The sequence below is a fragment of the Ostrinia nubilalis genome, chromosome 24, assembly GCF_963855985.1.
Source record: "Ostrinia nubilalis chromosome 24, ilOstNubi1.1, whole genome shotgun sequence".
Lineage (NCBI taxonomy): Eukaryota > Metazoa > Arthropoda > Insecta > Lepidoptera > Crambidae > Ostrinia > Ostrinia nubilalis.
In genome coordinates, this window is record NC_087111.1 from 9,078,364 (window position 1) to 9,090,945 (window position 12,582).

General features: G+C 38.0%; 2 long non-coding RNA genes across 2 annotated transcripts; both read right to left on the reverse strand.

Annotated features, from left to right (window-relative positions):
• Positions 1-349: 349 nt before the first annotated feature.
• Positions 350-2,144, reverse strand: LOC135083789 (uncharacterized). The gene is made up of 3 exons (XR_010259698.1): positions 2,063-2,144; positions 1,597-1,768; positions 350-438 (listed from the first exon to the last, which is right to left on the reverse strand). It is a non-coding gene; the product is annotated as an uncharacterized LOC135083789 (long non-coding RNA).
• A 1,162-nt stretch (positions 2,145-3,306) lies between these two features.
• On the reverse strand, positions 3,307-4,741 carry LOC135083788 (uncharacterized). The gene is made up of 3 exons (XR_010259697.1): positions 4,472-4,741; positions 3,811-3,962; positions 3,307-3,393 (listed from the first exon to the last, which is right to left on the reverse strand). It is a non-coding gene; the product is annotated as an uncharacterized LOC135083788 (long non-coding RNA).
• Between the last annotated feature and the right edge of the window lie 7,841 nt (positions 4,742-12,582).

Consider the following 12,582-nt stretch of genomic DNA (forward strand, 5'->3'; position numbering starts at 1 on the left):
GCCAAGCATATTGGTATGAGAGAAGTCACACACAAGCAACAGGCTGGGTTTTCTAACTTACAGGAGCACAGAGCAAAGGATACGCCGATCTTAGCTTCCTCGCAGTATGTATCGGGCAGGGGACCATCGGGCCAGGTGTCAGGGTTCGCTGGCCCAACATATTGGTGTGAGAGAAGTCACAAACAAGCAATATGCTTGGTTTTCTAACTTACAGGGGCACAGAGCAAAGGATACGCCGACCTCAGCTTCCTAGCCGTGTGTATCGGGCAGGGAACCATCGGGCCAGGTGTCAGGGTTCTCTGTCCCAGCATATTGGTATGGGAGAAGTCGCAGACGAGTAATAGGCGTGGGTAGCTGGCGCCGTGTCGCACCGCGCCGCAGCCGACCGCACGAAGCGACCACACTGCGAGTTGGCTGAAGTGGCCCCATACTGCACCCCTGGAAACAAGCATTACCTATGCTGTAATGAATTGTTGGATAACTAGCTTCATAAAGGCAACTCACGTCTATCATATGCATTTACGCCCGTATTAAAAAACGATGCTTGCTTAAGTGAAGCAGCAAATCGAACGCACAGCGTTGAATAGAGCTGAGATTGGTTCGTGTGTGACCCTGTGCGTCCACGCGCACTGTGAGATCTCATAGTAATGTTTGTGAATAGCGTTAATATTGTACCGATATATTTTTAGTAGACATTTCTATCCTGGCAGGTGACAATAGATATTATGAGTCGCTAAGTGGGTTGTACAAAATAATAATAATAATAATAAGCCCCGCAGGGCAGCTTTGTGGCGAGCTGTTGGTGAGTAGCGACACCACGGGGCCAGTTGTTAACCCGAGTGCTCCCGAGAGTCGGTCAAGACCCTCGTCTTCGGCTTGCCGAAGTGGAATCCGAGAGGGTCTGCAGGACTTTCACCTCTGGCTTGCCTTAACCGGCCGGCCAGAGTGGAGTCGCTAGAGCTATATGCTCCAGGGGTGGAAGTGTTAAAGGGCATAACGCCGCGAGTAACCTCGGAGAAAGCGCAGCACACCTCTCTACACCCCTGAGCTGGCAGACGCCAATGTTGCCCCTCAGTCCGGTCTATACGACTCATGACGCCAGGGGGGGCCCATTTAGTCGCTGGCTAGTCACCGCCTGCCATTTTTTCAGTCAGAGACTATGAACCAGGCAGGTGTCCCGTAGTCTCCATCCATAGCCCAGCAACCAGTCCCTCCATCCTTCATCCATAACCCTAGTCCATTCTTCAATAACTGCAATAGCTCCTGTGCACTGGCTGGGGATGGTCTCTGGCTACATCCCATGATGTAGTCAGAGACTAGATCCAGCATGTGCACCACTTTCACTTTTGTCGATTATTTTGCGCTTAAAACGGCCTCTACGTGTTGGATCTGTATCCCCACGCAAGCCTTATAAAGGACCGGGCCACTTTTGACCCGTGAGCTCCAAAGCGTACAAACATAATAATAATAATAAAAAAAAGTCACTACCCTGGATTTTGTCTTTATCAATCTTCACAGACGTTTGAAATGGCTCAATCAAATTTTGACAATCAGGCGGATTTTCGTTCAACCTTTAATTAAAAAATGTTCACTTACTTGGCAGTCATCCTAAAAGGAGCGGTCAACTGGTGAGGCTGCACTCTTCTCCGCTCGCCCCACCAGGCATCGAACACCCGCCTAATGGCTCGCTGTGCCGTCAGCGTCTCTGAGTCACTGGATCTACGCCAGCGCACTTCACCAACAGTTTGACCCGCGTAAGGGTAGCGCACTGGAACATAGATAATCATAATATCTTCATTGCTTCATAGATAGACTAAGGTTTATTAGATACCTAAATATTTATCTTTGACAGATGCGCACTTTTTGACCGGAACCCCTGGAAACTGGGGATAGTTTGAATGAAACATAACTCAGAAATTGACCGCAAGTTTATTTGGATTGGATTCAAAAGGAACTATTCCGCTAGACTATTTTGGTAAAGCTACTTCTTCTGATACAAGCAATATAATTTAGCTTAGGTAATTGTAGGGCCAAAATATTAGAACATCAGATAGATACCTACCTGTGGCTCTGCAGTCGTCGTGGACGAAAGTGCACTGGTCTGCGAGTCTCTGTGCAAGTATGGCCAGTTCTCGATCCCATTCCTGGAAAACAATAAAATTAATGGTGTCGTAAAATTCATCTTGACGACGTTACACAGGATCACAATGACTAAGACGTAATCTCTTGCGGTGGTCACTTTTTAATATGTATAAAGCAGGTAGCCCTGTTCTAATTATGTGCCCAAACAACTGCACGCAGGAAGATTTTAATGAATGCTACTGACAACGCCACTCTTGTAGCGGAGTTTTGGGCTGACACTGTAAGTATAAGCAGGCCTGTTCATCTCCGCGAGTTTATATCGAAAACAAAACACGCACGATGGCCCACCTACAGGATACTATTCGACAAGGCCTCACATACGAGCGAACATTGACTCACGCACGCGTATTCTTGTGTATGATGGAAGAAAATAAAGAAAATGGTGTACTGTGCAGTATTTAACTGCCTAAATAATAATAAAAACACAGAATGTACTTTTTTAGTTGCCTCAAGACACTGAGAGGTAAATAAGTAGTTAATATTATTTATGATAATTCATGCTTAATCATGTATTTCCTCCGCCATTTTCCGCAGTTTGGCACCTCACGTCACATCATTTTACCGAAGTCAGCCCTATACTTAGCTTCGGCGCAGTGCCGATCACTGACGTTTGTCAACAAAATGGTGCTTGACTCTTGAGACAGGCTAAATTACACCATATTGTTAATAACATTAAGCATACATTTTTTTAAATACCTTCGCGAAGTAAAACTTCTGTACGTAGTACTTATTATTATTCTGTGGTAGGTATAAGCTTTGTTGTCGACACGACAAGAAGAAGTAGGTAAGCTATACTTTGAGAGTTGATACTTACTTATCTGTCGCAGCAGAATAAAAGAAGTTATCTGCTGTTAGTAACGCAATATAAATACTTAGATAAATAAGAAACTCACAACAAGCATCATGACTTCTGGCTTCGGAAGGTGGACGCCTCCCCGCACTCTCTCTGTGCCCGAAGCTATCCTTTGTCGCCGCCTAAGTACAAAACTAGTTTACCAATAATTATCATGTATGAGGCACATTTTAAAGAATTTTGATTCTATTTAATTACTGTTTAATTAAACAAAACGGTTTAAAAGCAGTTATAAGTTAAGTGGGAATGGTAAAGGGTAGGTAACCTACTAAAGGATAAATTGAGAAAGAGTTAAGTCAGAAAATATGTCACCTGTTAATGTAATGTGTGATGAAATGCTTCAGATCGTTGTGAAATTGTATCGGACGGTAGTTCTTGCAGGAAATCCCGGGACCAGCCTGAAACGTTTAGAATGCTCTCTAAAAATCATGAGGGTAGAGTGAGTAAATAAATAAGAGAGATATTGTATTGGAAGAGAGTTTTATATCAAAAGCTTTGTCCTGACAAGTGGAATGTAAACAACAAAGGGACCCCTAGGCAAAGTAACATTTTTGTGATAGTTTAGGTAAATCACAGGTTTAAATGGTCAAATCGCTGCAGGGGGAGAAACGAAATACATACAAATTGATTAAGTAAGTATTTCTGAATTAGGTACAACTGTTACGTTCGTAACTTTGTCTAGGGGGGCTAAGAGTGTGTCATGCAGATTTCATCTCGGACGCGGGATTGCCCCTAATGCGTGCACAAACACACACGTGTCCTTTTCATACAAGTAGGTATGTATTTAATGTCCTAAAGATAAATTGTATACGCACATCAGGAAACTGGCAGCCTACATGCCTCCCTTTCCCTTGACACAGCCTTCGGTACCGCACGGCGCAGTAGGGCTGGTCGTCCACCAAGCCCGCTGCGGTCCAAGATGCTGACAGCGTTAGGTAGAACAGAAGGGAAGAGACTATAGGCATTGCTGAAAGGTTAAACGTTTGTTAAGATAATCTTTGATTCTAATAGCACTTCGTTTGAAGCAAAGGACGTCCACTGTGACTGCTGAACAAAGGCCTCTCCCAATGATTTCCAGTTTGTTGCGACGCTTCTTCTCAGCACTTGCCAATGTCTCGAAGCGCTGGTAGGGCAAAAAAGAATGAGAGGTGTATAGGCTCCTTGACTTTTTGACGATTTGTAAGTACTAATTCAGTTAGTCTATGATAATAATTTTGATTTTTTTGGTAGAGGCCTGTATCCAGCGCCTGTTACTTTTATGAGGTCGTTTGTCCACCATGTGGGTGGATATCCCACGCTGCACTTGCCGGTACGTGACCTCCGCCTATTCCAGAAACTTGCTGCCAAAATAGCCATCATATTTTCGTACCATTCTCTCCATCTTGCTGATCCGTTGGTTTATAAAGTAGACATTTATTGCAGCATTCAATATTCTAGATCAAGACTTTCTGTTAGTAAACTAAGTTATTTACTTACTTATTAACATCAATGAATTAGAATAACTGCAACTGTTGATCTTCTTCAAAATATGATTTCTTTATTAAAACCGTTGAGTTTGAAATGACAATGAATCTTGCTTTTTCATGTGAAACAAATAATACTATTCAACATTTTTGATTTATTTTCTAAAGTGTGCGACACGCGTACAAAATTGCAGAACTAAAAGGGTCCAACTTCACATAACTTTCTCTAAAAAATTAAATTAATACAAAACTTGTGGTAGGCGATACACAAATGTCATGTCCTACAAAAATATGTCGTGAATGACGTAGGTGACAAGAAGTGAAGTAAAGCAGAGAGAAGAAAGAGGTTGGGGGAAGAGTGTGAAGAGGTCAAATTAATATTTTTATTGTTATTGACCTGTAAGACCATGCAAAAATATTCATTAATTTCTTTTATGAGTGTATTAATACACAATAAACATGCTTTATAACTGGTTCACATGCATACCAGTTCCTTGTACGTGTCATGACAGGACTGTGTAGTATAGGCATCCCTGCCCCCCTAGACAAAACGCACTTTTTGATCGAATCGAAAATCGAATCCGTCAAAACTCCATACAAAAAAGGGGCTTTTCGACCACTTTTCGACTGGTTTGCGATTATAATTTGCACTTTGTCTAGACCCACTGCATCTGGATAGCAAAACGTTAGATTTTTTTGCTTTGACTGGCATACAAAAGACTGCAAAAGTGCAAACTCTCGGATGTACAGGCAAGCAAGGACGTAAATTGCATGCAAGTTGAGCTTGCAAATGTAATCCATATTGCGCTATTTACCTCCATAATATGCCTTAAACAAGCATGCACGCTACTGTTTCGAGGCACATGTATTGCCACCTTTACTTGTCTTTTTTTTGTCCTTTTAAGTCCAGTTTACGAAACGGCTCGTTAAAACAGGTTATAATAGTCATTCTGAAATCTAAAAACCTACTCTTTACATAATTATGGGTTCCGCATATTTGCTCAATAATACACAAAAGTTCAATCGATTATTTTATTATGAAATACAATAATTTATGTGACAGGATATTTACAACGCATTAACGTTTAGGCTTACACACTAATACTATGTCAACAATAGTACAATACGCTATACTATGCATATGTTACAGGAGTGACTGAGTGCAAGTGACGTCATTGGAACTCTGAATTTCATAAATTAACGGCTTCAGATTCAAATTAACGGACATAATAAAATGGCTACTGAAGTTAACTTTGGAAGATAATGCAATTTTATTGTGGAAGTTTGAACTCTTTAATAGGAACTATTCCATCAAACCTTAATCTGGTAATTTAAATGTAATTTGATAGAGAATGAATAGATTTCCTAACTAAGAGGAAATTACAAAACTTGGCACCATATTGAAAGCACACACACATGCGTGAAACACACTTGGGAAAAATACTATTTTAATATTATTTTAGGTATATTAGGCATATACAAAATCACAAAACATAATTATGTAATAGTTTACGAGACTGATGCCCGTTTCCACCATTTATCCCTATTTTTAAGTGACCCCTATGAAAACAAAAATCTGGTAATGTGTTACCATAGGGGTCACTTAAAAATTAGGGATTGATGGTGAAAACAGGCATGATAATCTGGAGTACCACCACTAGTTCATTTATAAGCTGTCAAAACGCGACTCCCATAGATTGTGTATAAAGGGATGGTCTATGACGTCACCAATTTAAATATTTGTTTCATAGCTACTGAAATATAATTTAAAGAAGTTCCTTTTGGAATTATTGTTTAAAGGTTGTTTAATACTCAATTATTATTAAGTATTTAAGAGTTCACACTACGTCACTCGCACTTTTAATATTGTTCACAACTTGATGCTTGGCATGCAAACAATTCGTATATTCTTACTAATATTCTAACGGACAAGCTTTACTCGCATTATTTTTGTAAAAAACAACTTTCCACATACAAAATGAGATTACGAATTAATAATTTTGTCTAACATAAATAATAATATTCATTTGGAGTCCATCTTTAAAAAAGGGAATACAAATCGATGAGCCACCTACGTTTATTGTCTTATAAACTAGTAAATAAATAATGATTTGTAAATATTATAGTCTTTTTTGACTATAAATAAATGCTATTATACAAAAAATACAGGACATTTCATACAGTTATGTAAATCAGATTAGAATAATAATATTTCGGTAACATAATTCAATCAGTAATAATTTTATTGGAGGAATTAATTGAAAATAATAATATTTAACATTAATGAGGTGAACAAAATGAGCAATGTATACAACTGAGAAGTAATAATAATACTATTATTATTAAAAATAAATTAACTATTTAAAAGGCACGTGTGAAATTATGAAAAAATCGGGACAAAATAAAAATCAAACTGTCTATTTGTTCATATTTTTGAAAACAAATGATTATAATAAAAAAAATTGTCGATTCAGTTGTGTGTAAGGAAAACACGGTAGATTTATTATTATCAACAATTAAAAATGTCTTTTATATTGAACTACAATAATTAAAAATACAATATTGCCTTTGTCTAACGATTGCTTACGTTGGCAGTCAAATTGGGAATAACGGGGGACGAAGAATTGAGACGATTATCACACTGCACCGCGCTCCGCCGCGGTCCGCGTGGCTACATATAAAGAATCCCGCGCGCAGACGCGTTTTCAGTGTGTTGTGCCGCGCGTGTTTTCTTACAAACTGAGGTACTTGCATACAATGATTAAATCTGTCTTCCCGCGTACCGCGGCGGAGCGCGATGCAGTGTGATAATCGCCTGAGTTTGTCTAATTTGTTAATTTAAATGAGTAGGTAACAGCCAGATAAAGAGAATATAATAGGTATAGTCTACATCACACGTTTGTCGCGATATTAGAATCTATTGCCAGGAAATAAGATGCCTATTAGCTCGATAATATGCTGACATTTGTACATACACTTTGGGGCGTAGTATGAGTTATCAAACGTATTCGACATGTAGTGTGTTAAAAAAATCTATGAAGATTTTAGTTACTGAAAATATCCACTAGGGACTCTATACAATCCATTTAATGTCACTTTTTTACGCTGTCGATATTGAATGCGTTTAACGTAAACTCACACTACACCCTCTTGATTTGATTTGATTTGAATATATTGTTCTAAAGGGCCTGTAATGGAAGACTAAATGAGAAGGGTTTCAGGAGGCTTACTTAATTTAATCCTGAGAATAAAAGCAATACAGTTGAAATAAATGACAACTTTTAATTTTAGACTGTATTAACTTTGACACTAAGTTCTAATTAAGCCTTTACTGAGCATGTTTAAGGGATAATCTGTGGATGTTTAGGGGAAAAAACTTTCCAAATAAAAGAAGAGTTCAAGCTCTTTGTGGGAACGAATTAAGGTAAACTATAATTTATAAATGAGTTTTATGATAACGAATCTTACGAGACATTTATTTTATTTAAATTTTATTGCTCGATTCGCCTAAACTACAAAACACTCATATTTTGAAGCATGACATTTTATAAAAACATGTTAGGCCCAGAACAGACGGTGAAACGCAACTGCAACGAAACTGCAACTTTGTGATGATTCTGATGAATGAAACTGAAACTGAAAGTTTCAAACTGGTCGCGTCATGTGTGGTCTCTCAACGGACGCTATGGCAGAAACTTAGATGCAACTCAAAAGTAACTAGCAGTTGCAGTTTCGTTGCAGTTGCGTTTCACCGTCTGTTCTGTGCCTTAGTGATTTTTTGAAAAGCTAAATGAGTTGTTTTTAATTATGAGATCATTATTTTATGATGATTTGAAATAACGTATGTGGAAGGGAAGTGGAGGATTGATCTGGTATAGCAATGAAAATAATTTTCTAACAAATGTTCTTCCATATCATATCTAATAGATTTCTTCGTCTAATTTTATTGTTATTATACAAAATCAAAATCTACAAAGGTAAAAATTGGGACTCGTATGCATTTACGCATAAGGTTGTTAATTTTGGCAGTTTAATCTATTTATTATGATTTGAACTTTATATTATTGGAGAAAAATATTATAAGGTTTATAAAGCTATTCATAAATAAACAATAAAAATGTTGAGATTAGTTACAGAAGGGAAAAACAACAATTTTTAGCATATTTTTCGTTTATATTGTCTTACCACAACTTTATGCGAAACGTGAAGTCTGCTATAGCTGCACCATATGCTATAGAAATTTGCAAATCAAAAAGCCCAACTTTTCCAAGGATTTTTCTATAGCTATAACATTTAGTAATTTGAGTGAACCGTTTGTGATTGCCTGAGACAGTAAAATCGTTGTTTAAGTAGATTTTAACATAAATATTTTATACATCAGACATTTTTATTGCAAAATACTACCTATTACGACTGCTTAAAGTTAACACGCAACAGTGCTAAACTTTTGTAGAGCATTCATGTTTTTTCGTGAGATTTTTATTGCGGGCGCTTTAATTTTTTTAATTGTTAATTCTGGAACTAATCTCAACATGTATAATAGGGAATTTCATAACTATTATGATGACTATCGTACAATTTATTACAACTAATCTAAAACTAGCGGGTGGTGCGTCAAATTGGCAACTATTCGAGGAATATGTGTAAAACTAGTCAATATACTTCTCTGGTTACTAATAAAATAGAAAACTAGGAAGATATTTAACTATTCTAACTCCACAAAAGAAATGAGGTTCAATATTTACAAAATACATTCGAAAATAAAAAATAAAGTAAATAATTCGACGCAACACCCGTAATAATACAAATAAATGCCACCATACAAAACAAAAATAAAATTTTATACACCATTTACACGTCAGTCGTAAGAAAAATATAAATATCATTATATAGTCTTGTCAAAGCTGCTTATGTACAACTATATTAAGTGTAATAGTTATTTTTACGTATTACATGATATTTTAACTATGTTATTTTTATATTTGTGATGTTATTATACTACTTGACTACGTCGTTGTCAGTATTAAGATGCCGAGTGGAAATTGCAATGTATATTTATAATTAATACGAATAACGGACTATTTCATCACTTTTCATAATTCATTAATTAAGAATAATATTTTTAACAATCTTAATAACGAGTTCAGTGCTTTTGCGTTTTCTACAAGTTACAATGAACCACAAAATCTATTCTAGAATGTATGAAAATACATTAAATTTAATTTTTTTAGTTATAATTTTATTTATTTGCAAAATTCATTTTTACAAGCAATAAAACGTAGAAAAACGCAAGCTTATGTCGACGACTACGCTCTTAAATTGAACGAAATAAATTATGTTTTATTTATACTTTAACATTAATTCAATAGAGAGATTTCTTGCAAGTATTGGTTGGTTGTTTGAACACAATACATTTTGACGTTTATTATAACGTACATAAAGTTAATTTCGCTGCGACACACTAGCTGCCTAAGGTGCACTCATGACGTGATATAAATATAATTATTTGGCAACATTGTAAGCGGAAGTCAGTGATTTTTTATGTGTACACCCTAAATGTGATGTTTAAACGTATTTATTTTATTAATTATTAATTAACAGTAACAGTTGATGGCTTATTCTGAAGATGTTCGTTCATGTCTAGAGATTCAACAGTTTTAATATAGTTAGCAAGAAAAGTTTCCAAATATTAATTTCATTTATAAAATTATGAATTGAATTGAAGCGTCTTTTCTTGCCAACTGGACATTGGCTATAATTTATTCTACGAAATCATCAAATTCCTGACTTTAACAATGCACAAAATTTCAAAAAATTCATCAGATCATTCATTAAATTCGCAAAGACAAGTAATTAATAATTACGATACACACCTCTCGCTCTAACAGTCTGAAGATAGAGCGAGAGGGGTGTAGCTGACGCGACTCCCAATTCAATCCATTATCCGTTCGGTTTGTACTAGCCATGAATTGAAGATACATATCAAAGTCTACTGTAAAAAAATATTTCATCTCACCACCAAAATATACAAATATGGATCATAATGGCAGACATATTGCTGTCGCTACTCTGGCACAGTTCACTTCTTAACAGCGGTTGGTGTGGGAATGTACAGCTAAATTAATTGAAAAATGACTACTATTATTTTGTTTCTTTCTTTACTATTTTGAAGCTTAATGTATGGACATACAGTTCAAAATCTATTGGTTAATGCATTATTTTGTGGATCTACTACCATCAATTTTACATGAATTTAAAGAAAATTGTAGAAGCCAGTCCACACGCTATAGAAGGGACGTCCAAAAACGTAATGGCTGCGAGAAACATATTTAAAGAGAGACGCACTTTCTTTTAAAATAAATAAAATTACTAAGAAAATGCTAGATTCAAAGGGTCATTTAGACCAATCATAATCCTGGGTCTATCTTTAAGTTTGAAGTTAGTTTTTATACCGAGTACGGTATAGAATTTGGCTATAAAATAAAAATAAATAACTACCCACAACAGCCGCTGTAACGCACACCCCTACATCTGTACAAACGCAATAATGTTGAGTATTATATTGAGCAACGCACTAGATATCTATATACATCACTTACATTACACTTATATACATTGGTGTTGTATCCTGTAACAATAGAAAACATTCTTGTTAGTAAATAACGACAGTAAAATAATGGGAACACATGGAGCCAAGGAGTGTCTAAGACTAATGAAAAAAAAAAACATCGTAATAAAAAAAATCCTTCCCTTAGAGTTAAGATAGCTTATCTTATGCGCGAACGCAACTCACCTAGTAAATCTAGACATCGTAACCATAGAAACAGACAAAATTATGATGTCAAACAGCTCTATAAAATGGTTCGGCTGCATGCTATTAGGTCGTGCGTTTATGAGTAATAAATCCAGGTGTCTGTATACGCTGTGCTGTGGACCTATGGAGGTGCCTATTAAGTCAGCGGTGGTCGAGTCTTCTAGGGGGAGCGTATGCGAACCATAAGGCCAGAACATGTATACAAGTATAATCTGTATTAAGGAAGGGCCTGGTATCTTGCTGTAGCAAGAGGCATAGCTATATTAGGATGTGGTGCGTATTTTCGAGCGCAAGCGAGCCTCAGAAGTTTTGCTATAGAATGAAGAGCATCACTATTTGCCAGGCCGCGCAAGGATGCGGTGGTGGTATCATTTTGGTCAGTTGTGGGCGGAGCTAGTTGAAGGGGAGGGGTTAGTCGAAGGGGCGGAGCTAAAAAGAGTGGTGCGTAACCGGCGTGGGATCCTTTAAGTTCGTGGGAGTCTCGACTGCGTTGCGGTTGAGTTGCGGCACCTACAGATGCTCCTATCCTGAGGGCTATCGTTTTTATACTTAACAGTTGGCACCCCTGGCGATTGACAGGACCTTACTACAGTGGCGCCATCTTGATGAGTGCAAATACGATAGTCCTCCTACCACCACTGTGCACGTGCCACTGTCTTCGCTACTAGCAAGTGACAGGACCTTACTCTACAGTAGCGCTAACTGGTGAGCGCTAAAACGATAGCCCTCATTGAAGCTTGTTATTGGCTACTACATCAGCGCTCATTAGGGCTACTCTAGCCATGTTTACCTGAGTCATATGAGGCAGCACTGTAAGAGTAAGGTACCTGTTATCTGTAGTGTATAGCAAGTGTATAGTGACGAGCGCGGAGGCCACGGCCAGCCCGCCCAGCGGCGGCGCGCGCCCGCTGCCGCCCGTCGGCAGGCGCACCAGCAGCGACAGCACCGGCTCGGGGCGGCGCGTGACTATGTGCTTTAAAGTGAGGGACCTAGTGTCTAAAATGGTCCGGCCGCTTGCTAATAGGGCGTGCGTTTATGAGTGAGAGCCAGGCGTCCATATGCTGTGCTGGAGAGTCTTAGAAGTACCTATAAGTATGTCAGCGATGGTCGAGCTTTCTAGGAGGAGCGTACGCGAGCCACAAGGCTAGGCCGTCTATAAAGTCTTCATTAAGGAAGCGCTTGGTATCTTGCTGTAGCAAGTAGCAAGTAGCATTGCTGTAGCAAGATACCAGCGTAGTCCTTTGTGGGCGGACCCTAGGAAAAGGGGCGGGGTCATATTAAGACGCACTGCGTGCATGCGAGCGCAAGCG